The sequence below is a fragment of the Haemaphysalis longicornis genome, unplaced genomic scaffold, assembly GCF_048455015.1.
Source record: "Haemaphysalis longicornis isolate Haplotype H1 unplaced genomic scaffold, Haemaphysalis longicornis Haplotype H1 scaffold_12, whole genome shotgun sequence".
NCBI lineage: Eukaryota > Metazoa > Arthropoda > Arachnida > Ixodida > Ixodidae > Haemaphysalis > Haemaphysalis longicornis.
Genome location: NW_027526225.1, coordinates 65096980 through 65122614, shown reverse-complemented (window position 1 = coordinate 65122614; position 25635 = coordinate 65096980). Strand labels below are relative to the sequence as shown.

General features: G+C 51.0%; 1 protein-coding gene and 1 non-coding gene across 6 annotated transcripts in view; one reads left to right on the top strand and one right to left on the bottom strand.

The window, feature by feature from the left end:
• The window catches only part of Dnc (phosphodiesterase dunce), a gene marked incomplete in the record, with an annotated part of 568677 nt that overhangs the window by 418074 nt on the left and 124968 nt on the right, over positions 1-25635 (top strand).
• Trnaa-ggc (transfer RNA alanine (anticodon GGC)) lies at positions 17877-17949 on the bottom strand. Its single transcript has one exon. It is a non-coding gene; the product is annotated as a tRNA-Ala (tRNA).

The window sequence follows — 25635 nt, the reverse complement described above, 5'->3', positions numbered from 1 at the left end:
GGTTGTAGGGTTTAACGCGCGGACGCAGCCAAGGCGATGAGGCACGCCGTAGTGGAGGGCTCCGGATTAATTTTGACCACCTGGGGATCTTTAGCGTGCGCCGAAATCTCGTACACACGGGCGTTTTTGCTTTTCGCCTCCATCAGAAAAGCGGCCGCCGCGGCCGTTTATGGAGAGATGTAGCGATAGCCTCAACTACCCGCCGGAAAGCGAAGGCAACATCGAGTGAAGCGCATTGCAATAAGATAACAGTAAATGTCACTTACATCGCGTTTTGGTGTGGTGAATGGTTAGGAACGTAATTTTATCTTAAGCACCGATCATATACAAATGGCGATATTAGTTCCGCCTCATCCTTCGCTCGTTTGCATTGGAAAAGCGTATACTTCCGATCAGCTTATGACTCGCGAAGTTAGATTGCAGAATGAAGACGCTGATTTCCATTCTAGCCATGGTGTTCTAGCCCTTTTGAAGTGTGATTTCAGCGCGGTAACACTTTCCGAAATAATAACAGAAGACATTGGAGCTGTACTTGCATGAAAATACAAACACTCAGGGATAATTGAAGCGACTAGCGGCGCGAGACGACGCAGTAGTGATTGCGAGACGTTCGCGCAATTCGCGCGCTGGGCGTTCTACTCACTCTGAGGCAACGCCGTGGCTCAGCTTCGCCCCAATGCACTCGAATGACCAATCCCCGCAGCCATTTCGGCGAATGACGACGTCGACCCAAATGTCCCCACGAAATGCAAGCACGATGTCCTGCATTGCGTAGCTCCGCAGCGCAGATCGCCATTTCGAGTCAAATGTACGGCCGACATCGTCATTCGCCGGTATTCCATTGTTGGTTGGTCACTCGAGTGTATTAGGGTGAAGCCAAACCGCGGCATTGCCTCAGAGTAAGTAGCACGCACGCCCAGCGCGGGAGTTGCGCGAACGGCTCGCAATGCGTGTCGTCGTCTCGCGTCGCTTGGAGACGCCACGCGCTACCGCACGTGGCGCGCATCCAGACGGCAAGGAGGCCTGTCGCGCCAAGAGTTAGCGCTGTTAGCGAGTTAGCGAGTTAGCGAGGCAGCGCTGTTAACGCGTAACGACTACTATCACAACACGGCCGGCGTAGTGCAGAAGCTAATCCAGAAGCTAATCCGCCCAACACCCAGATACTATATCAATATTCATTTACTTCCTACACATAACGCAACAATGGATGTGTGCATCGATTAAAAAAAACTTTACCGTCTATTCCTAAGGAACGTTGAGAGAGAGAGAGAGAGAGAGAGAGAGAGAGAGAGAGAGAGAGAGAGAGAGAACTTTCTAACGCAATAATGTGAGAGTGGTTCCTGAGTCCAGGAGCCCATGTGCCCTCCAAGCTGCCGTAGCCCTGGTCACAAGCAGGAGCTGATCCTCAGGTCGACAGCTCCCAGCAGTATCTCCCACTGCTCAGGCGAAGGGGATGAATTCAGGGGTGGAAAGTCTGAGTTTTTTGTGCAGTCGAATAATGTGTGTGTCGGAGTTCCTGGTTCCTGACAAAATTTACACTTGTCAGAGTACCGTGTAGGAAAGCGTAGCGCAAAAGCTTCCTCTCATCAAAACTGCGTGAAGAGTGCGTCAAAACCTTCGTTCGCCAAAAATGCGCCCAATCGATCGTCAAACTTTGACAGACCCAAACCGCGTACGAAGAACGAACCCATGCGACGATTTTTCACGCACTAAGTAAACGCATCTACGCACGATCTAAATGTGTACCGATACGGGGTCTGTGAGATAAAGGCATACTATTGCACTCCTGCCTCAAGATCGATACGTATTGTCTTGCCTAGAGCCGTTCCTTTTTCGCGATTTTCAAGTAACCGTTTTGGCAGAATGGAATTCTGGCTTCACGCACGCGCCGTGCGTCCGGAGATCTCATAAGAGCGCTTCGGCCGACCAACAGGTCTATGGGGAAATGCGTTAGTTTTTCGACACGGCGCCATCGGTCCAACTGAGAAAGCCTTCGCTTTAATATCAAACGTATGGCCCTCGAGTAAAGCGATCAATCCCGTTTCCGACGTCGCGCGGCAAAGTATCTAGCTGGTTGGACGCGCGCGGGACTGGTGGATCGGGAGTCTCCCGGGAGCCATAGAGGTTCTCGTCTCACGGCGCACAGCTGGCGCGCCGGAGCCGCCGCCGCCGCGATTGAATTGGATTGGATTGTAAATCGTTTTCGCAGCAGTAAGAATGATAATCAGCTAAATTAGACAACCAGGAAACCTAAGAATAACCAGCTGAGCTAGCCGAGCTAAGCCACTTCTAATTTTTCTCCGTAACGGATCGACCTAAGTTGGCGTTTCAAATTTGGTAAAGTTGATAGGTTAGGTTAGGTATAACTTTATTGTTGCCTGCAAAACGACGGTTCCTACTCGCCGCGACGCGGGCCTGGCGTCTACCTAGGGTTTGCTGTTACTCTGCACAGCGCCAACGCACCCCGTTGCCTAGTCGCCTGGTCGGTGTTTTTCGAGCGCACCCCGGGCCTGCTGGACGGGCCAAAGTTGAACGTCCTTGTCGTTACTGCGCACTGCTTCTTGGAGTTTCGGCGGATAAGTCCTTGACTTGGCTTCGTCTGGAAACCGGACACAGTCCCAGAAGATGTGCCACTGGTCTGCCAGACCCACTTTACACACTTTGCACAGACCGCTCAAATAAAGTCCTGGGTGTAACACGTGCAGCGTTGCCGGCGCGAGGGTGGATCCGGTTTGGAGCTGCCGTGGTGGGGGGGGGGGGGTGGCACCCGTGGAGCTAGACGGTAAGCCTTGGTGATTTCGGTGTAGCTTGCTAGGCGGTCTTTGATAAAGGCCCCACCTTTGAAGGTACCCTTGTGTCTCGTCTTTTCACCGTTGCGCCACGTCTGGGAAATTCTTGTTGGCAGCTTTGGAAAGGCGTGGTTCCACAAGTCATGCGAGCTACTGCATTAGTCTGTTAGTAGTTCAACTATGGGGAGCCGCACGGCTCCGACTAGAAGCCAATTGTGGTATTTTTACCGCTTTGGAGAGTGTTACTCATTATATTTGCTGCTGTTTTCTATCACAGATGCGCACCCTATAACGTTACCCCTCGCAATGTAAATACGGGAATATTCCTTCACTAATGATGTGGAAATCACGTATTTTTTCGAGGAGCATAATGCTGCCCTGGTTATAAAATCGTCAGTAAAGAATATCCAGTAGTGCGGCTGTCCTAGTTCATTTGGCAGCTTGTTGCATAAGGTAATTAGAAATCCACTGTATGTATGCTAGGACCGTGTTTCTGATAGAAGTTGAAACAAACAAAAAATCCCGGGCCATGTCCACTAACGTGAAACCTGGGGAGGGGCGAAGCTTGCAGTGTATCAGTGCATTCTTTGCGGCTTGGCGTTTTCGCCTGTTGAGTTTCCCGCGGGAAGCAGTGGCGGGAAGCGCCATGCGCCTCGCAGCCGCAACTAGAGAAGAGGACGAAGAGGGCGGGCAGCGGGGTATGCGCGTGAGCACGCAATAAAGAAAGAAGAGAACCCGGAGGAGGTGTTCGATCTGGTAACGCGGGTGTCGGTCTCTTCGCTGTCGCAACATTTCTGGTGCGATATCCTGCGGCCAGCGATATCCTGCGGGAGGACACTCAACCGTCATTGGGCGACCTCCAGGAAATTATCGACGGGCTTCGCTCTAAAGAGTCCGCGCTCGCTGAGATGGACAGCCAGATCGCCGACTCCCTTGACGGTGAGGCGTTTGATGAAGAAGTCGCGGGTGCTATAGATTACCGTGAGAAGATCGTCAACGCGATGAGCAGGCTTCGTTTCGCCATGAACGCGCGCGCTACGGCTGGTGCTCCTGTCAGTGAAGGCCAGTTACAGAGGCTTGCGGGGACTAGCAACGAGTCCAGCAACGCCATCGGAGCTGCTCACACGGAGCTCATCAGCGAAAATACCGCCGCTCACGGTAGGCTACGAGCACCGGGTCTGCGCGTGAATTTGCCGAAGCTTCAAATACCCGTCTTTGCCGGTGAGACCCGTGAATGGCAGGGCTTTTGGGAGCACTATGAGGCCACCATACACGCTCACCCCGATCTCGCCGACATTGAAAAGTTCCAGTATTTGAAGTCTTACCTGGCCGGCGCTGCAAAGCGGGCAATCGAAGGTATACGCCTGACTGACGCAAATTATAAGATTGCCGTCAAGGTGCTCACTGAACGCTATGGTCGAAAGGATGTCCTCATCGATAACCACATAGACAGCCTGCTTTCCATCGAGCCAATCGAGTCATCGTCTCAAGTTTCACGTCTGCGAGACCTCTATGAGCAGATCCAATTCCGGACCGGCTGTTTGGATAGCCTTGGCATGCCGTTTTCAGATTACGCTGTTGTTCTACACCGGGTTCTGATGCGCTCATTGCCAGAGGATCTGGCAATCCTGTACCGCAAGCGCACAAAGACCGACACGGCCGGAGCGGACTCTGCAGCGGAATCACGAGAGCAGCAAGTCAAGGCCATCCTGAAGTTCCTGCAAGTGGAGGTTGAAAGCAGAGAGGAGAGTCGAGTGTCACGCGAGAAACCCACTTCAAGGAGGTTGCCAGCTAACCGCAACGTGACACCGCCTCGAATACCATCTGCCCTAGCACTGGCAGCACGGTCCGCATCGCCAGGTGACGATCCGTCTATGGCTTCGCAGACTAAGTGCTCCCTCTGTGACGTTCCAGGACACGCGACACGTAGGTGCCAGGCCACACTGTCAGCGGAGGAAAAGCGCCGACGGCTGTCCAGGAAGCATTGCTGTTTCAAGTGTGGGAAAAGGGGCCACACTGCCCGTAATTGCCGAGCCGCAGCAGGGCTCAGGTGCGACCACTGCTCAGGACGCCATATTTCTACACTGTGCGGCATTTGGGGAAGAGCAGCAACGGACACTCCACGACCACCTACGCCTATCGGAGCTGAAAACCGAGAGGTGGAAACACAACGAGGAAGGCAGTTGACAACAGCTCCTGCAAGCAGCACGTCCTCGTCACCCGTATTGCTCCAAACCACCACAGTGTGGGCGTCCGGAAACCGCGACCGCGTGCCGGTACGGATACTGCTTGATACTGGAAGCCAACGGTCCTTCGTCCGTCAAGACGTGTCGCAGCAACTGTCTCTACCCAGCACTGGAACTGAGGATCTGGCAGTGTTCACATTCGGCAAGTGCAACCGCCCACGCCAGTACAAATGCCGAAGGGTGAACATAACTCTCTGTGGCCGCTTTGAATCAAATGAGCTGACCCTCCAAGCTCTGGAAGTGCCAGAGGTCTGTACAGTGAGGGGCCCGGCCATAGAGAGCACCGTTATTGCAATGCTGCGTGACCGGAATTTACCCTTAGCCGACGATCCCCAAGATGATAAACCTCAGGACTCCGCGATAAGCATGTTGATCGGCTCTGACAATTACTGGAGGGTTGTAACCGGACGTGTCGAGCGCTTCACCGACACCCTGTGCGCCGTGGAAACAATATTCGGTTGGGTCGTTCAAGGAACCTACACTGACGTCTGCCATCGTCTGACACCACGTACCACCAGTGCAACTGCATTATTCCTGGCTTGTACTAACGATTGGCGCATGGAGTTCCGACCTGGAGACCCGCCGGAGATGTGGCGGTTGGACGCCATCGGTATAAGCGATGCAGGTGAGGAGCACGACCTCAACAAACACCCGGCGCTCCTACAGTTTAGTAGCGCAGTACACAAGAGCGAAGGTCGCTACGTAGTACCGCTCATGATTAAGACACCTGGGCTCACGTCATCCACGAACCGAAGTGTAGCCGAATGCAGGCTGAAAAGGCAGCTTCAGCGGTTTGAACATCAGCCAGGGCAGCTGCAGAAGGAGGAAGAGGAAAAGGAGAAGCGCAAGTCGCTGGAAGGGGAGGATTCCCAGGCCCAGACGGCTAGGAAGCTCAAAGCCAGAGACATTTATTCGGATGACGAAGATTATGACACTTCCGACCGAGATGACGAAGAGCACAACAAGGCTGGTGGCGACGCGTCAGGACGGCGCCATTCTTCCTCATCTCCGTCCTCATCATTGGAAGATGAGGAGGAGGCCAAGCCACAAATTGTCGCCACGAAGGAAGAAGTCAGCAAGATCCAAGAAGTCAGCAAGGCCAAAGTGTACACCCTGGGACGGTCCCGAACCAACAAGGGCCTGAGGCTGAAGCATGGCAAGCAGGAGAGGGTCTTCCGAGCTCGAGTTGTGTCCAACCAAGACTTCACCGACTCAGACTTTTACAAGTGGACAGAAGGGATGAACCTCGCAGGGGTCACGTTTCAGACAACGAAAGAGGTGGCGAGGAAGCTGAAGGACGTTCAGGGCGCACTCAACTACCAGTACAAGGAGTCAGACGTCGAGACCATTGTGAGTGAGAAGCAACGTTTCCAGCGAAACCCGCGCAACTATGCGGTGCGGAAGACGCAGCTCATGAAGCAGAAGGAAATGGCGATGCTGAAAGGAGATCAGGAAGAGGCGCAGAGGTTGGCGGTAGAACTGGAGCAGCTCGAGGAACGTGCGAGGGAGCTGGACAAGCAGCTCACAAGTACAGTCAGCGCCATGAGCTACATCAACAAACGGAAGCGTCTGAAGAACATCGTGGAGATTGAGCGTGCGATCCTGGAAGACGCGAAGCTTAACAAGGAGAAGGCGGACGATCCGTTCACGAGACGGAACTGCGCGCCAAGCCTCGTCACCAAGACTCGGGGTGCAGACGTGAAGCCGGCTCCGGTTGCGCCGCCCCCCAAGATAAAGCAGGAGGAACCGGTGGTCAGTAGTCTGCCCGTGATGGATGCACTCCTAACCGGCAAGCGCACTGTGGGACTACCACCACGAACTGCCGACTGTTTGCCGAGCTCCGCCGCGCATGACTTGCGACGAAGGGTGAAGTACAGAGATGAGCTTCGGCGCCGACCATGGAAGCGTTGGAAGAAAGAATATTTGCTTCTTCTACGCTCCGCTCATCACTACCCGCCGCCGTTATCATTCCGACCACGTGTTGGCGACTTGGTGATCCTCAAGGACGACAACGTGCCGGCGCTGCAATGGAAGCTCGGCAGAGTGGTTGAGGCGTTTACTGGAAGGGACGCCATCGACAGATACTTTAAAGTCACCTTCCCAAACGGCCAACAAGTACCGAGGGCTGCTCAGCGGTTATACCTCTTGGAGGCGGGCGACCACTCCGCGGGCCCGGGAGGATGTTGAGTTTCCCGCGGGAAGCAGTGGCGGGAAGCGCCATGCGCCTCGCAGCCGCAACTAGAGAAGAGGACGAAGAGGGCGGGCAGCGGGGTATGCGCGTGAGCACGCAATAAAGAAAGAAGAGAACCCGGAGGAGGTGTTCGATCTGGTAACGCGGGTGTCGGTCTCTTCGCTGTCGCAACATCGCCAACGGAAATGAAACCGTTGGGGTGTAGAGGTATACAGCTTTGCTGTTGAATTCTCGTGTCTTTGAAGCACGAAGCGCTCCAGCGCGAGGCGCAAACGAGTGTCCCGGTATTTTTTTTTAGTACGCGCTACGAAGCGTCCCAGCGCGAGGCGTAAACGGGTGTCGCAGTGTTTTTTAAAGACGATAATCTTTCTTGGGCTACTTAAACCAGATTAAGATTGGATAGATAAGATAGATTAAGTCTCCCCTCTCATACTCATTCGTCATTCTTAAGTGTAAGCCGCCCATGATAACGTACTGGAGACGCATCTAGGGCTCTAGAGGTAACCAACTTCACTGTAAAAAAAGGCGGCGCACATTGATCCGTGATCGAAAGATAATCCAGCGAGGCTGACCATAATTTGGTCGCAGAGTCGCAACAGGACAATGGCCAGCGGTAAGAGGCAGTGACGGTCATTCCCATTTCTCGCATGTGTCTTTCATCACAATTTCTCTCCCTAACAACGACGTGTCACGTCACCCTCTCCCCAGTAAGGAGAATAGCGAATAGAATAGAAAGGTTATCGGTTGATTCATGAATGATTTCGGCGAACCTTCGAAAACAGCTTCGCTGCAAAAGGAAACTCAACTACCTCTCTATTGAAACGGAAACGCGAAGCTTACCGAATTCAAGTCCAACACCAACCAAACAAATAAACCCAGACGCGAGCGGACCCTGTTTATTTATTTATGATGATTAGTATGGTGGTGGTAGCGCGATTTCTACCCTATGGGTATGGTAACGGGATTCCATCGCTTCCCTAGCGTTCAACCATCGCCGTCATTGGATGGAGGGGGCAATTTTCTGCCTAATTTTGCAAGTCCATGCGCCCCTCTCCAAATCCAAACTGCTTCGACCGCGCCGAAATGGCGCAATCGGATAGACGTCGGCTTCTTACCGCGAGGGACCTAGGTTTGAGTCCGACCGCGCGAAGCGGTCTAATTTTTCTTCACTTCACCCACGATCATCATCATCGATGATGATGATGACGACTATGATGATGATGATGATGATTGCTATGGTTTCCACTTTGTAGCGGGGTGATGACATGTCGGTGTCATCGTACTAGGTCACCCTACTAGGTCATCTTACTAGGTCACCCTACTAGGTCATCTTACTAGGTGTCATCTTACCATCATCGCCAGAGAACGTTGGCTTTCCTGCAGTGCGTCTTGGGGTGGACTACAGACGACATCAAAGAGAGGCTGAAAGCTTCGCTTTAATGTGTAGAAGCGGCAGTGTGTACAGGCGTCTGGATGTTGGTTTCAGACTGATCGCGCATCCTTTCCTCCGGCCGTTGCTTCAAAATCTAGGCGTGTCCATCGGCGCACGTTTTGTCCTCGGCTATGCTCCGTTTCCTTGCTGCGCTCCAGTCCTTTCAGGCCGTCTGAGTTCAAGCACCGAACGAAACGGGAGTCGTCCCAAGTGCGCACGAAGCTGCTGCCCGTGGCTGCGAGTTTTGTTCGGCCGTACCTGTCGTTTGACGCAGCTGCTGGGCCGTCTTGTCACACGTAATAATCGAGCTCGGCCAGGCATAGCAAGTCGACGGAACGCCGCAGTGCATAAACAGACGTCGACGGAGCGGAGCCAGGCAGGCACATCGTCGCGAATGAATGAAGGACGTCCCCCCGGTCTTTATCGAGAGGACATGGTTTGCATTTTGAATATATATATATATATATATATATATATATATATATATATATAGGTGTGGGTGTCTGTGCAAGTCAAAACTAGTGCTTAATAGGCATACCGAAAGCGTCCCGTCCCCCAGCAGCCTACGAAAATTAAGCTAGGAGAGGGGGATGGATCTATCTTAAGCAATTGGGAGTGCGATTCACACCACCGGAAAGAAATGATTTTATTAGGGAGACAGACAGAGAGAGTAAACATGTTTATTACGAAAAGCAATGGCGAGGAGTCCTCAGTCAAGACCCCTTGAACTTTGTCAGCCTCAGCAGCCCTCAACACCAGCAGGCGCTGATCATTGAAGTCGGAGCTCTCTCCCAAAGTTCGTTAGAAGAAAACGAGGGATTTCGCGCAGAATGTAGTGGGGCGTGGGTGCAGCACCCTACCTAATGAATGAGCGTCCGGGACTTCGCAGAAGCGGCATAACGGGGAACATACGGTGGGGTGCACAAAAATGACATTTAGTGGCATGGGGAAAGGTATTCGTCTGGAGCGCACGGACCTGCCGTTCCTCCTCTTTCGTTAGGTGCTTATGCGGTGCTGGGCAGGTGACACTTTCTAAATTATAGTGCTGTGTGATCTCGTGATATGCGATCAACGCGATCTGCCTATCCTCCTCGCTTCCCGGGGTCCGGCGGGATATAACTGTCCGGCCAACAGGTGGGCGGTTTTGTTACCCGGGATGGCAAAGTGGGCGGGTTCACGTATGCAGTGTTCGTGGGGACATAGAACATGTACTGTGTGTGTCCCCGTTACGACACCCCGCGGCTAACCTTGAAGACGACTTTGGCAATGCGTGCTGATTCACCACTGAAACGTTGCGACGCCATTGGCCCATGGCAGTCAACTGCCGCGGCAACACGGAGTACACGGGCCTTGGTGTCATTTCTCCGTGAATCCGGCCTGAACGAAATCCTGTGAACGTTTGCCTTAACTATATCACCGCGCGTGTGCTGTGTGCGCGATCCTGCGTCTGTCAGTTTCTGCGTGCTTATTTGCGTTTGTAGTGTCTGTATGAGTTTTTGTGTCTTCACTTCCTTTCACTTTCGCACCTCTCATGTTCATGTGGAGTAGCAAGCCAAGCTGGCTGCCAGGCTGACTTCTCCTCATCATTAAAGGCATTCCTCCTTCTCCTCCTCCTCCTCCCAAATGATCATGATGTTTTTGGTGTGTTGTTCGGTGAATTCGCCTGATCGAGAAGTTACGGCATGCTTGCTGCGAATCTGCAATGATGACCTTGGCTGTAGTTTGCGTTACGGCAAGAGCGATGGCCGCTTCTTCGTTCTTCTTATGCTGGGATAGGAAGCCGCGGCCGTGTATGATGTGGTTTGTTTCTTCCCGTAGCATGTGTGGATGGCCGTGGTTCTTGCTTCCCTGCGCCTTGTGATGCACGGGATCTGTGCTTAGGGGAGGGAACAAACTCGACTGTAAGACATCCTCGCTCAATTGAAGAGGAGGAAGCGGGGCGGGGCTGAACATGAGACGAGGAGAACTGACAACCGGTGCACCACAGAGGTAACGGAGTGAACACCGGGTGACGGGACTAGAAGTAGAGAATGGCCAATAAATCGATGGAGGGGGGCCGTGCACTTTCGCCAGGTACTGTTAAAAAAGACACGCGAATACTCCAATTTCAAGGGCTGTGTAATGTGTGAGGACGTAGGTCACATTTTAAAACTGTAAATTCTGCTACAATCTGCAAAATATTCCGTCAAGCACGTCAAGCCTCGCCAGTCTTTTTTTTTTTTTTTATCTGCCTGCCTCTTTCTAGAACAATTTTCCCCTACCTCCCGGACCCCTAACAGAGAAGCATGTACGCGGTTGCAAGCGCCGGCCAAACTCTGCTTTTTCAATAAAGAGCCTTCTCTCAGCGTTTTTATCTACGTTACACGCTGACTGTGAGCCCTAACTTGTCGCCCCTATAGCTACCACCACCGGTCGGCCACATTCTTCGCGTGACAGCTGTTTCCTGTCGTCCGCCATCCGATCCGAAAACTTCCTGCAAAGCATACTTTCTGAAAGCACGCGTGTATTGAGGGAAAGCCAACGTCATGAAGGAGGGGAGGGATAGTCTGTGGAAGTACACGCGTCAGGACAATTTCAGCGGAGTTCACATCGCACTATGAGCGGCCGTCGCTTGGCTTTCATGTCTTTTTTTTTACTTACTCGTATACCTCACCATCCGTACGGTTAAATAAAATTAACAATCCGCTACACCTGAATTATCTCGTTGTTTTGAAGCCTACGATTGATTTTAAACTTTCTTTCCTTTACTGTGATACATCTTAAACCCACATGCCATCCACATTTGGACCCCAGGAAACATTTCCAGTTGTTTTCGCCTGCGCGGCTAAGCGAACGGCACACCGGCTTTCCTGGTTGATTCACTTACTCACAGAGCGCTCAACCTTCAGGTGTGTCATGGAGGTTTAATATCAAGCCCACCTTTCCACGAAACCCTTCACGTGGCTCAAGTTCGCCGAAAAAGCGCTCTTCGCGCTCTAATTTTGACCCGTGACGGAGGCCCGGGTTCTGCGGTAGTCCGTCGTACCCGTACACTTCGCAGGGTTCTGAGTCACAGAGCAAACACGTGCTGCCCAAGAAGCCGTCAGGGCAGGCAAGACAGGAGCGAAGACAGGAGCGTAGGCAGGTAGCCAGTCACGCGCGAGACGTCCCAACCTTCCGCTTGTGTCTCAATCCTATCGGAATTTTCCTTTTCTTCGAGACGTTCTTCGCGCGGTATTTCACGCGACGGCTGTTTTTCGCAGCGCGGTCTCAGCCCCCGGCGACGATGGATGAATCGCCTGCCGCCTGCTGCCCGAGCTTATTTTTGGCCGTCCCACGTGGTTCTTCCCCCGGGCACCCTCCGAAAGCCCCTGGGTGTCGTTGAAGTGAAGCCTTAGGTGCCGCGTGCACCGGGTCTCGACCGGAGGGTGCCCCTCGAATCATGACTTATGTAGGCTGACTCCGTGCTCTTGTTTTTCCATCTCCTGCCGCTTCCAGTGTCGAGACAGCGCCCCCTATACTATTTCCGTGCGCCTCTTGAAAGGCGAGCGGCGAAAAACAAGAGGCTGTCTAGAGCGTGCAATTCGTTCGTATTTTGCTTGGTACAAACCCAGTGAACGGCCGTTTCGTCACGAACGTCGTAAAGCTGAGATGGCCTGCGGTCTCACGCCCCGCCACGTGCCCCTTTTCTCTAACGAGCTTACAACCCATAGTTTCATGGTCGACGCCCACGTCCCGGGGTCGTGCGCGAAGCGACGACAGCTGCCGAAGTCAGGGCGCGTTAAATAGACGAATTGAATAAATAAACGTGTTAAATCAACCAATAAACCAATCCCTCTTCTGGAAGCATCGTTGATCAGCGCGCCGTAAAAACCATTCTGCCACTACGAACGCGTTAAAGCCCGCCAAGCCGGGAAATCAGCGTCATTGGCGCTGTTGCGCCACGTGTTTTGTGGTTGCTTTAAAAAAAACGAGTAACGGTGCAGCATACGGGATTTTAGGCGGAACTGGTGAACTTTATATAACCGCGGATAAAACTTGTTGGGGCTAAGGGGGAAAAGAAAGGTTTAGCACGGCGCACGTGCAGTTCCACAGCTCCGGTTCTGGCTTGGGCATGCAGTGTGGAACTGCAGGGTACGTGCACTTCTTTTGAGCCGTTAATCGCATGGGCCCTGTTAAAATAGAAATGTCATAACAAGCGCCGTTGTCTTGTCTTTCTGGAAAATGCCGCTGTTGCCAATATTGCATCCATGTGGTATGTTTCTATTGCTAAAGCAATACATGGCCAATAGAGCACAAGTTGCGTCATTCAGCGTCTGTGGCGACGAAACGGCTCTTAAAATTGCCGGCGCCTCGAAGTTGAAAAATTTGTGGCTGGATGGGAATCTCGCACACGACATTCGAATGCAAGTCAAGCATGCAATACCGGCACCGCTGCTGGTCCACGGCACTACACTCTATAAGAAATCGGGGCAGGTGGGCTTCACGACAACGCCCCAGAACGACCATTAAGCGTGCTTAAATGGGCGAATTTGGCGAATGACCAGGCCCAGCATGCGATTAAAGTAAAAACTAGGATCTGCGCTGGGACAACAGCGCACACGCACGCCTTGCGCCAGAAAGTGTCGAAGTGCGTTAGCTTCAACGAACACGCAAAGCGCAAAACAAGAAAAGCGCGAAACACCAAACAGCCCCATGGATGCAGCAATCATAGCGGTCAGTTCTACGTCTGTGGTGAGGTGGGTAGCTCTGCGTTTGAGCCATTATAGCTTTAAAGGGACCCTGCAACACTTTGGATAAACGCTTTCACTCTTTCCTTTGCGTCTGGATGCACTGCGAAAGCTATAGTTATCGCCAGCACGGAGCGGCACTGCATGATTTGCTCGTCGCCCCAGATACGCCTTCCGTTTTTGCTTTATTTTTGTGGCTTCATTTTTAAGGTCGCTATCGAAAAGCGTTCATTGCTGCAACTGAAGGAAAACGTTCCGGCCAACAGCCGATACATGGCCTTAGGGACGTAATTCGAGCCGTCAAAGAACGCCAAGACCAGGACAGAGAGAAAAATGCTTTGAGCGAGTTTAAAAGTCCTCTGATGGGCATAGAGCAGTAATTTTTGGCTGAGGTGCTTTGCGACCCCCGAATCTAAGTGCTGGGTGTGTTGGGTGACTACGTTCTGCAAGCATTCAAGATTTAAAAAAAAAAGTTGAAGAAAGTGTTACAGGGTCCCTTTAATGCGCAGGGTCAAGACGACCATGCTTTGTTCGTTCCTCCCCCAAAAGCTAGGTTGACGCCAACAAACTTTTTCCCAAGCGTTTTAGCGCGTGAACACCGCAACTGTAACCTTCGGTTGCCTTTGAACGGCATCGAGGCGCAATTTCACCGCTTTTCTGAAGTTTCCAAAGTCGGTATTGACGTGAAAATCGAATTACACTGGTGGGTGTGAACGAAACGCCCCAGTGAAAACATTGACCGCCGGTTCGTCTGCCTTCTCTTTTTTCGTTCACGGTATCGTTTGTTTTTGCGTTGTTTTCTGTCTCTGTTCTTTCTTTTTTGTGAAATAAACAACGCCTATCCAGCTTCCGTCGTGCTCGCCTAAACACAACTCGTCGGAGCGTTCAGACAGCCCCCTGTTTGTTCAAGATGACCGCAGCTGTTTTGTCTTTAACTGAAGTATAATGTTTCATTCGTTTCCGAACCTCTGTTCTATAAAACAAAAAAAAAAAAAATCGGTTGACCGCTTTTGATGCCGGCTGGGATACATTGACATCCAATAGGACTGCAGACGGGCAATTGTTCAGTGATGCTTGATCTGAACCATTTCGTCTGGCTCGGCTCTACGCCTAAAAAAAATATAAAATAAAACACTTGTTCTGTTCCATTGTTAAATGTCAGGCGCTAGACGTCAGCTACTGTACCATTATGGGAGAATGGCGGTTACTATGGGAACCCGTTACTTTCGCCAACGTGCGATTGTTACCTGGAACAGGTTCGATGGTGTCACTTTCACTATTTTCCTCAGTCATTCTGTACCGAGCTGGATGCCTTTGTTTAAATGAACACTGGAGAAAAACAATACGTCGTGTGGTAATTATGTGATTATGTTGGCGTCTTTTGCTTTCGAAAAATTTTGTTCAAGACTCTGGTCATAAGTTTAATATGAACATCTTTATTAAAATCTGTTTTCATAATAGAAATTTAATTTAAATAAATGAGTAGAGAAATAAAAAGCCACTCTACTGCGTGGAGGTGGAGGACCAGCGAAACTTTTTAGCCCACAACATACAGTTGACACAGAGTTTAGGTGACAGATACGAGGAACCTGTATTTGCCCTGAGCGTTGACAGCTTTCATCCCCAAGCAAGACACATACATACACGCACACACTTTTATTTGGACTCTACTGGTCTTGAAAATTGCGCCTAATTATGATAGCTAATCCACCTTACATGCATATTGGCGTCGGCAAAATGCATAGAATGTGGCGTAGAAACGGGAGTTGCAAGTCATAATTTGATGTTGCAAATAGTGCCTATTATTAACTACCCTACTCAAAGAGGCATATGCAGGTGATGAGGTATATACGCTTGAACTCCAAATCACCTTTTTAATAGCTTGCTGCTTTGGGGGTGACCACGTTCTAATAGCAAACTCACCAGGACGTTCCTTTTCCAGCGCCTCGAGCCATAGTACGCCTCGCCCTCAAAACACACGTAAAACATCGCGACTTTTTGTTCGCGCACATGAAAAAGCATGGAACCCTAGCCATATAAGCTTCGCTTAAAAAGTTGGGCACCTTCACCCGCGCGCCTCCCCGTTTGTGCAATGTAAGCTAGACAGACAACCTATTTGACTGCAGCCTTAACGCCACTGCTTCAAACCCGCGTGACTTCTACAGTGTGAGTGAGGTTTAATTCAACGCCAAATGCTTCTGTGCCACCAAAAATTCAACGCGAAATTGCATCGCTGTAGTGTGACGGCATTATTTTATGACGGCAGAAAAGAGAGGCGCTTTTCACGAGTTTTCTGCCGGCATAAAACTCTCTCACTCGAGACTTAAGCTTGTGTCGAATTCTTTGGCACTTCTGAACTGTTAACATGGGCTAGAAACTTTTGGCAAAGGATGTACGCAGTGCAGAATTTTTTTAGCGCAAATTTATTTCGTTGCGTGTTTTGTCTTCCTTTTTTTTTTTTTTTTTTTTGAGGGGCGAGGAGGTACACGAATACGTCATGTTTTGCGATTAGAAAATATCTCTGCGCTCCGCAAAAAAAGAAAGAAAGAAAGAAAAGAAATCCTGAAAACAGGTAAAGCATTGCAGGTAAACTTATCGCGAAGGCATGTCAATCTCCGATCCGAACGAGGAAAGCAAACATGATTCTCCTGTACGGGGAGCCGTCCAGTTCGCGATGGAGGCCCTCCAACGCCAGCAGTCATAAATGCTGCCTCCCCTACAGGAGGCTGGTACCTGCGACTAATTTAGCCAGCCAATAAAGACGTTGTTCTCCCTCTCTCTCCTCTTGTGCATCACTTCGATATGCAGTAACAAAAGCAGGTGGTTGAAACGCTACCCCAGAAACGGAACCCAGCGGAGCGGGTTCCGTAGACAGGAAGGGGCTCCGTAAAATTACGAGATTCCGTATAATCGGTTTTTGTAGTGCGGAACACCTTCCATTGAGGCCCGTTTTTGCAGCGTACGGAGAGAGGGGATTACAGGCATGTCACAACATTTGAGTGAAGTTTTCAGTGTTCAGATATACCGGGCCCGCACGGCTCGAAGGCACGCACACAATTTCCATATTTATTTTGTATTACTTGGCACAAACACGCATTTCCCGCCGAATTTTTGTCTGAGGCGGACTAATTTTAATTAACCGAAGAGATGAAAGTTAGCTTGTCGCTCGTAACTCGAGGGAAGCGCTTTTCTGGGGAGGATCCAGAGGTGAACAGTTACGTGCTCTTATATAGGAAGGCGGACAAAGGGGGTCGAACAATGACGGAGGCTTTTTTTTTACGAGCAAGGTCATTAATCAATATGAAGGGTAAAGCTAACGAGGCTCCCAGCACGGCTTTACCTGACACGATTCTATATTTGGTCTCAATAGCGGCCCAGTACAGCACGCCAGTTTGGTGTAAGAGGATCACGCCCACTACACAACCGCGGGCCGCGAACGTGGGCGTGGGCTGGCGACAAGCTTGCGCAAGTTCGCGGCCATTTTCGCCTCGCGCTGAGCTTTGCTGCTACAAAAGCTCCCGTTACCCATCGGTAACTCGAGCAGCGAGAAATTTAGTTCGTTCATTGTTACGTCCTACGCCTCCCTACCCGAAACGGAGTATCCAGAAACGACGTGAGTGGCCTATTTGACCGCTCTGCGTTTGGGGACGCGTTGAGCGGCTTTTGTTTCCCGATGCGCGTCACGCTCATTATCCAACTAAATAGGCTGTCGCTTTTTACCCCTTGCAAGCACGGCTGTCGACTCGCGCCGCAATCTGAGTTCTTGGAAAGAAAGGCTGGAGGCGGTTCAGTCTGTTGCGTCGGCGTTGAAGACATAGCAAAAGGTTTCGGTGAACGACTGCAGTGGCGAATGGGGATGGGAGGTTGCTCATGGTCTAGCGATCTCAATCGGTGCTACCGCGCACTTGCAAGGCATGCCGCAATCTGCTGCGGCTGCTATTGTTTCCGTGCCGTGTGCAGATGAACGACGTTATCGTGCTTCGCGAGAAAGTATCTGCTCCTGGCGGTGATCCATAGACGAGTGAGAAGGGAGGAGACGTTGGATCGGGGTACACGAGATGACAGCTGTGAGCTCCCTGCTGCGGCGCTTTCGTAACACGCACGTGGTGTTGAATAAAGCGCGCGGATTACGACATCATCGCATCTTCTCTCAGAAATCGCCACGTTTGGCTCCAGTGCTGCTCCAGTGACATTTCCACCTCATCGAGCCACATGGGGAAGCTGGCCAAATCACGTAGATGGTAGGTTTATCGGGGGTGCTAAGTTGTCAGGATTTTTTAGTTCTACATTCGTGTCCACGAGGTTGGGCGACAGCCGACCTTCCGACTATGGTGAGCGATTCCCCGTCTCTCTCTCTCTCTCTCTCTCTCTCTCTCTCTCTCTCTCTGAATTAAGACAGATTTAAGGGTTGGCGCTCAAGGAAACCTCGGCAAGCAAAGGGGAGAATGTGGTCGGTCATAGAAACAGATAAAGACTTTGGAAAGACAGAAAGAAAGTGGAGAAAAAATGCCCGCCGGGTGGGATCCGAACCCACGACCTCCAGAATGCCGGTCTGGTGCGATGACCACTACGCTACCGGCGGGGCTATTTTACCCTCTACTTTCTGGGGTATTTATGTTAAGGTATTCTTGTTTTTTGCGCTTGGGGGTGGTAGCCAGCGCCACTCGGACTACCCGGGGACAAGGGAACCTTCTTTTTTAACCCCGGGCCGTGACTCGAGTATATATATATATATATATATATATATATATATATATATATATATATATAATCTTCCAAACCCGCCGCGGTGGCTCAGTGGCTAAGGCGTTGCGCTGCTGAGCACGAGGTCGCGGGTTCGAGTCCCGGCCGCGGCGGCCGCTTTTCTGATGGAGGCGAAAAGCAAAAACGCCCGTGTGTTCGAGATTTCGGCGCACGTTAAAGATCCCCAGGTGGTCAAAATTAATCCGGAGCCCTCCACTACGGCGCGCCTCATCGCCTGCGTTGCGTCGGCGCGTTAAACCCCCACAGTCAATCAATCAATATATAATCTTCCTCCATCTGACGGGTAAAGGCGCCTGCGTGTTCACACGTGGCCCACCACGGTGGAACAGCTTTGGCAGCCGTATTTCTTAGTTATTGAGGAAATAAAAGACACCGACGTGTGGCGCACCGGAAAGATTGACAGGTCGTTTAAATTATACCGGTCGCACTATAAATGTCGTGCGTCATACACCGGGCGCAGGTTCAGCGCGCTAAGCCAAAGTTCTATTGACGTTGCACCTCATAGACTACAGGTATGACTTCGCCAGATAATCGTAAAAGGCGAAATGTTAACTTAAAAAAAGCTTACGCCGCGCGGCTGTCTAGACCAGTCAGATCAGGCGGCATGACAGGGGCCTGACGCGTGCTTGTAAAATGCGCAGGCATCTGAGGATCGCAGCACCGTTCACGCGCGTACCCAGCCGGAGTTAGGATTCTAACTTTTAGCAGATACGAAGTACAGCCACGTCTTTAATCGCGGGATCTTGGAAAACCATCCTATTCGCCCAGGGAGATAAAGTAGACTCCAGTTAAGACGAACAAGGAGGGACCGCGAAAATTTGTTCGTATTATCGAAAATTCGTCTTAAGCGGGCGGTTTTTTTCATTGTGGACGCTACAAGACAGCAAAAGTGTTGTTCGTCTTAAACATGGAGTTTGTGTTAACCGAGTTCGTCTTAACCGGAGTCTATTGTGAACGTTTCATGCTTTGCATCTACACATGTGCCGAGCGTGAGGTCCTATCCTTCGGCCTAAATCTTATGCTTCGTTGCGCCCACATCCCTCCGCCAGAACCCTAAACACAGTCGTTTTCAAACGTCTAGAATTTTAACCGTGAGAAGGACAGAAGGAAAAGGTAGTCGTCGTTAGTTCTTTGAGGCCTTACTAAACACTGAATTATAGTAAATTATTTACATATCCTTGTTTCCTAACTGGTAAATTCCGGCGTTGGGCAATATATATATATATATATATATATATATATATATATATATATATATATATATATATATATATATATATATATGTGTGTGTGTGTGTGTGTATATATATAAGCTTAAAAGCCCTGGTACTTTGCATTTGCTTTTGCCGGCCCCAGCCAATCGCACAGCTGGGCCTGTATGACATCATAGGTTCTGTTGCGGGAAATGAGGTAGTGAGTCGCATGACCATTCCCTTTTTTCGTAAGTATGTAGCTTGTCTGAGAGAAGTGTGCGTTAAAGAAAGTGGTGTCAGTATGATTCTAACGGGGCAATCTTTCGAATGCACCAAACTTGTGTTTTGTCTGCATGACCCCTTTAGGGTACACCTACCAGCCTCTACCGTGCGTCAGTCCCGACCATATTTCATCCGTACTTTCCTTATCTCATCGTTTACCCGCAGCTTTATCTCGGTAACTAAATCTGTTTGCGAAACAGAGAGGCTACGGCCGACTGTAGCCGTTCTTCGTTGGCTCCGTCTCCGTGCGCCTCCCGAGAGCGCGAGCTCCGCATAGCTGAACTCGTGCGCACGGCTGGCTCGGAGCCGCCACCCCACGCCTCCCAAATTAGCTTCCTGGCATGGGGCCGCGCACTGGCGGCAGGCGCGGCGGCCGAGACAATGCTTTCGCCTGCTCTACATACCAGACAAACAGCAGCAGAAGTATTGCGAGGTCTGTCTCGCTGTCGGTTGTTGGCTTTAGGCACTGCGCTAGGCTCTCTTTCTTTCAAGTGCAGATCACTTTAGGGGCTCGCCTTGTCGCCGTAGCTCGCCCTGCGGCGGACCGTCGTCACGGCGTCCCACACAAGCTTTGAAAACCAAGCGGTTTATATATTCATAACCGTTCGAAATTCGTGAACCGCTGGCGTTTGTCATGCATCTCCCCGTTGTTTAGCGTAAAGAAAACTGCAGGTATATTGAAGGCAAAATATACGTAATTAAGCGGCAGCGCCCGCGTTCATTTAGTTAGGAACGTTCGCTGGGTTGGTTTTTACGATACTAAGTGGGAAAAAGTGTCAGTGCAGGAAGAAAGAATTCGCGTTCCAAACTGCGCAGTAAAGCGCCGGCACGTGCGGAATGAAAAGTAAGCACACAAAAAATTGGCCGCGTATCTGCTCCTTTCGTTGCAAATGTGGTCAAAAGACGATAGTCTTTGTAGACATTTCCCAAGGAAATGCCCTCTTTGCTTTCCTGCTCACCTCTCATGCTGTCCCTGTACCGTCACGCTCATGCCAACGTAAACACACTAACTAAAGGTTTGCTCAAGTCGATTTGAATTTGCCGCATTCCACTGCTACAGGCCGGGTTCCTCGATGCCAGCGCTGTAGTACGGCGGAGACGCGCGTGAATCGAGGCGGCCGACATCAAGGTTTACAGAACCGCGTGGCCGTGCTCTACGTGCGTTCCAAGCAGGACGTGGAACCTAGCTAGTGGAACCTTTCGTTGCTGTTGCCGCGTAATTTTTCACATGCCGCCAGGAGGTGGCGCGGGCAACAGCAGGCGGCGGTTTTCTGCAGCAAATGCAGAATATCATTTGCTATCGAAAAACCAAGCATCCATGAATTTTTTTAATAAAGGAACACTGTAAATATCCCTTGTGTACTAATTTCCTGTCTTATATTTGCGTAATGTCTTGTTGTTGTTCAACAAAGTTGACAAGTATGAACATATAAACCGGGCTTAGACGTTTACATTTGGCTGTGAATATATAAGACAATTGCGCAATATCCATTTTACTTTAGCCGGGTAGCTGAATCTAGTCACATACAGACAGACAGACAGACATACAAACCGACATACAGACAGACCAAAATTTCTGGGTTTAAGTAGTCCAAGCGAACGAAGAACGAACCCATGCGACAATTTTTCGCACAATAAGTACGATCTAAATGTATACACTGTTTTCTGCAGAGCGCCGCCATCTTCAAGCAGTAGCGCTGCCTAGCCTTTGGCCTGTTTTCTAATCACCTTATCTGATGCGTCCGGCTCCAAACCATCTCTCCGAGCATGCATACTTGTCTGTCGCGCTTCCAGATATGCACGCTGCGCATGCGCGATTGTTATTCATTGCTACTGCCAGCGAAAAACAAAAAGGAAAGCGTTCCCCCTCTCTGGCATGTGCAACGTGCTATACGTAAGAAAATTACCTGGGGCCCAGGATAACCGAGAACATGGTCTATACCAGTACGCGGTTTATGGGGTAACAGTATCTACTGTTGTACTCCTCCTTCATGATCCTAGCGTGTGTTGTCTTGTCTAGAAGCGTTCCTTTTTCTAGATTTTCCTGAAACCGTTTCGACAAAATGGAAGCCCGGTTTCACGCATGCACTGTGTGTCCAGTGGTCCTATCAGAGCTTTTCGGTCGACCAACGGGTCTATGGGGAATGCATTGGCTTTTCTGACAAGACGCCATCGGTCCCATTAAGAAAGCTTTCGCTTTAAAAAACCGTGACCGCGTATCTGCTCACTTCGCTGCAATTGTCGTTCGCAAGACGGTAGTCTGCTGCCTCCCCTGTCACGTGACTCCTCCCCCTCGCAACTCCTACTTCTCATTCCCTTCATTCTTCTTACTGATCAGAATGCAATGAACGTTTGTAAGCGAAGCTGTGGATACCTCTACCCCCCAAGGGTTCTGTCGCGACCGTTGGTGTCAAAAGAAAACTCCCGCGAACAGATAAATGAAGTTACTGTAACCGCCAGGAATAGAACCTGGAACGAATAGAGAAACGGAGCGACAGCCTGTTGTCCTACCGATGAAGCTACGAGCCCCCACGGAGACCGGGGAGACAGACGGTGCACTCACCGAGCACATCTGCGGGTTTTTACCCCCTGCGTTGTCGCTGAATGCCACGTGACAGCGTCACGCGACCTCTCGCGCCGCTGTGCGCTCCGCCCACGACACGTGTAGCGGCCCTGTGCGCGCCTTGCGCGCGCGCTATAGGAGTTAGTAAAAATTAAAGGACGCTCACATCAACTCATTGCGTCTCACTTCTCCGTCTCTGCCGCCGATCTTGTCGCTTCCGTCGGCGGTGGCAGGGACGGAGAAGGGATATCGTCGAACTCCGGCTTTGAGCTTCCTTTAATTTCATAAAAAAAGAGTTTCCGCTCATGTGCTTCACTAGCACAACCGAACCAACTCCAATTCATGATCATGCATTGATTTACACTTCTCTCTTGTTTCACTCTTTGTAGAGTCACGTGTGTGAATTCAAATGACATCGCATGGGTAATCGCTGTGGGTGTCGTTTACAGCTTCGCTTTAAAACCACCTTCACGGGGTGGATTGGTGCTCATTTTTTTCCTGTTACCATTTCGTTATTTTCCGCTATGCACACTCGCACGCTAGCTGACGCAAACCACGCACAACCGTTTTTTTTTCCCCGTCTCCTCACGCATTTCTTCTTTTTGCTTAAGTAGAGCTGTCAGAACAAGCGTGCTCTCCATACCCGCACAGCTCCGGCGAAGGGGACATCCCTGAAAGAGAAATAATCTGTAAAGAATAAGGAGCGCTCGGTTCGACCTTTCTTGCGAAGCGGCCTGGCAGAATGGCGTTTGCATGCAGGCCCCGGGGCGTAGCACGTCTTAGCAAATGGGACGAATGGAGGGATGATTACTCCATGCAGCCCACGTGCCGTGCGGCGAATACGCTATAGGCGCGCTGACCGAACCGCGACATCCGAACGCCTGCCTGCTTCTTTCCTTGCTTATTTATCAAGATAGCGCCTCTGCGCCTTCGGAGGCGGCCTCCTTGATGTCAATATGTAGATAAACGGCAGATGAAGCGCTGCCGGGGGTTGCACTCCTTTTATGAACCGCCAGTATGACGCAGTTCGCTCTAGGCAAGCGCTCGATCGCATTCGTGGTGCTTGCGTATTCATGGGTGTACAGCTTCCGTGATGTGGGTGCAGGTGGCCACGAATTGCTTCATTTCACTTTATAAGCGTACTTTGTCTCCTCCTCCTCCTCCTCCTCCTCCTCCTCCTCCTCCTTCTGGCATAAGGTTGTGAACCGTCCTATACAGCACTCACCCTTTGAAAACGATCTCTAGTGTTTAAGCGTGATTGGGACGTTTGTTCCGACTAACCCCTGAGTACGTAACCGCAGCTGCCGTATAAAGAATTCTTGCGCACTTGTGGCGAGGATGAGTTTTATTTTTCTTGCCTTCTGGACGGCCTCCCCGGTAACATCGCCTCCGCTCTTACGCATTACCAAATTCTTGCGCAGCACTCTCGTGCTTAGGTTTCACGAATTGTACGTTGTAGAACGCGTTGGACGGGCGTTCGACAGTGAGGGCCGTAAAACTCGTTTCGTGTTCCGTTAGAAGTGCTTGAAATATATAATTGTAGAGAATAGTTGAAAAATGCAGACGTCCTCGTGCAAAATTATAAAAATTCCCCGCATTTCCCCGAGGGGAAGAATGTGAAAGTGCGAATGCACGAGTTGAATTTGCGCGGTTCGGTAATGTTCGCGAAAGAGAGATCACACACACACACACACAACTACAAAGAAAGAAAGATGCATTTATTCACAGACACCTATTTGTGTTGTCATTGTACTTGATTGCTAGAGCGGATCTCGGCTTTGAAATGTCGTGTCAGTACTCCTTTAGGCAGGTGCATTGGCCCTTCTCACGCCCGATTCTTGGCCAATCCCCCAAGTGGGTATGTGCCATGTCAGCGGCCAGGCAGCGCGCGCCCATCTCCCCCCGTTGCCAAGGAAGACGAGGAGATTCCTGGCCAATCCCCCACGTGGGTATGTGCCATGTCAGCGGCCAGGCTGCGCGCGCCCATCTCCACGTGCGCGGACATCGCCGGTGGACGCAGGTTCAGGGTCGCTTAAGAAGTGCATTGCACTTAAAAATAATACACTCTACTGAGGAGAAAAAGAAAACAGGCGCAGCATTCAAATTTTGCTTTGGCCTTTGAGATTCGCCCGCTTGCGTAGAACACGCACAGACAAACGCGCGCTCACACACACACGCATTCGCAGCAGACGGCCCGATAATCCCAGCGGCTGCAGTCTGGCGCCGAGTGCTCGCTGCCTATGCTAGTTGCAGCTCACTACAAACTTGGCCTCGGACATCTCTCTTACCATTCGGATACACAACGGCCCCTTTTATGACGCCGATGAAGATCGGTGGCCTGGGCGGGCAGTTCTTCTACATAGCGGATCTGTCCTATACGGCGTGTCGAGTGTGCGAATTTGCAATCGGTACCAGCCGCTACACGACACGGCGCTCCGAGAGGCGCGGGAGGCCCGACGAGACGTGCCGGCACGCGGTCCGTCGCGGACACGACGACGAGGCGTCCGCCGCTGTCGCTGCGAGCGGACCTTCGGACAAGTAAAATGCCACAGGAAAAAAAACGACGTCCCGATACAGAGGGAGGGCCTCTAATCATCATCATTATAATCATCATCATCATAGGCGGACGTTACCCCTCCGGCTCGTTCCATGAGCACGCCGAGTGGCACAGCTGCGTGTGTGACTTCGAAGGCCGTGGAATCGCTTGCTTCTCTCTGCTTGTCGATTCTAAAGTCGTCTAGCTCGACGTGGCGGCGGCTTTCGATTTGCTTATTTACTTGCAAGCCACTGAGTTGGACGGACCAGAGTATCGCGCTCAGCTGATTCTCTCTCTCTCTCTCTCTCTCTCTCTCTCTCTCTCTCTCTCTCTCTCTCTCTCTCTCTCTCTCTCTCTCTCTCTCTCTCTCTCGACGGCTCTCACTCGCTGAGGATGTAAAAGTCTGCCAGGCCTCGTGATGTTCGATCTGTCCCTCTTTCTTTACCTCGCTCCTCCTATTTCTCTCATCACTCTTCTTTTTACTCTTATTTTTACTCTTCTCACTCTTCGTTTCACTCTTCTTTTCACTCTGCTTCTTTCCACTCTTCTTTTTTATGGCTGCGGATGAAAACAAACGTTGGGCGGCTGGGTTTGTTTTGGTGCGCCTCCGCGGACCTCGTCGAAGAGCGTGCGAGATGGCAGATGCGAATCTTTTGAGCGGTGGCTGGGACGGCTCGGTACGCTGTCACCGTAGCAGGGGAATCCTATCCAGGCGGTGTATTTGTTGAGCCGTACACACCTGGCGTCTGCGAACCTTCACTCTTTTTTTTTCGCTGCGGAGTTTGGCGAACGCTACACGACTTGTTTATGCAAGCTGCGACGGTGACCCTCCGCCACTAACTTGGCATCGTCCAATCGCGTACCAGCTAACCCCTGGCTCGAGAGCGAATGATGTTTTCGTTGCCAGAAAGTCGAGTGCGTGATCGCGAG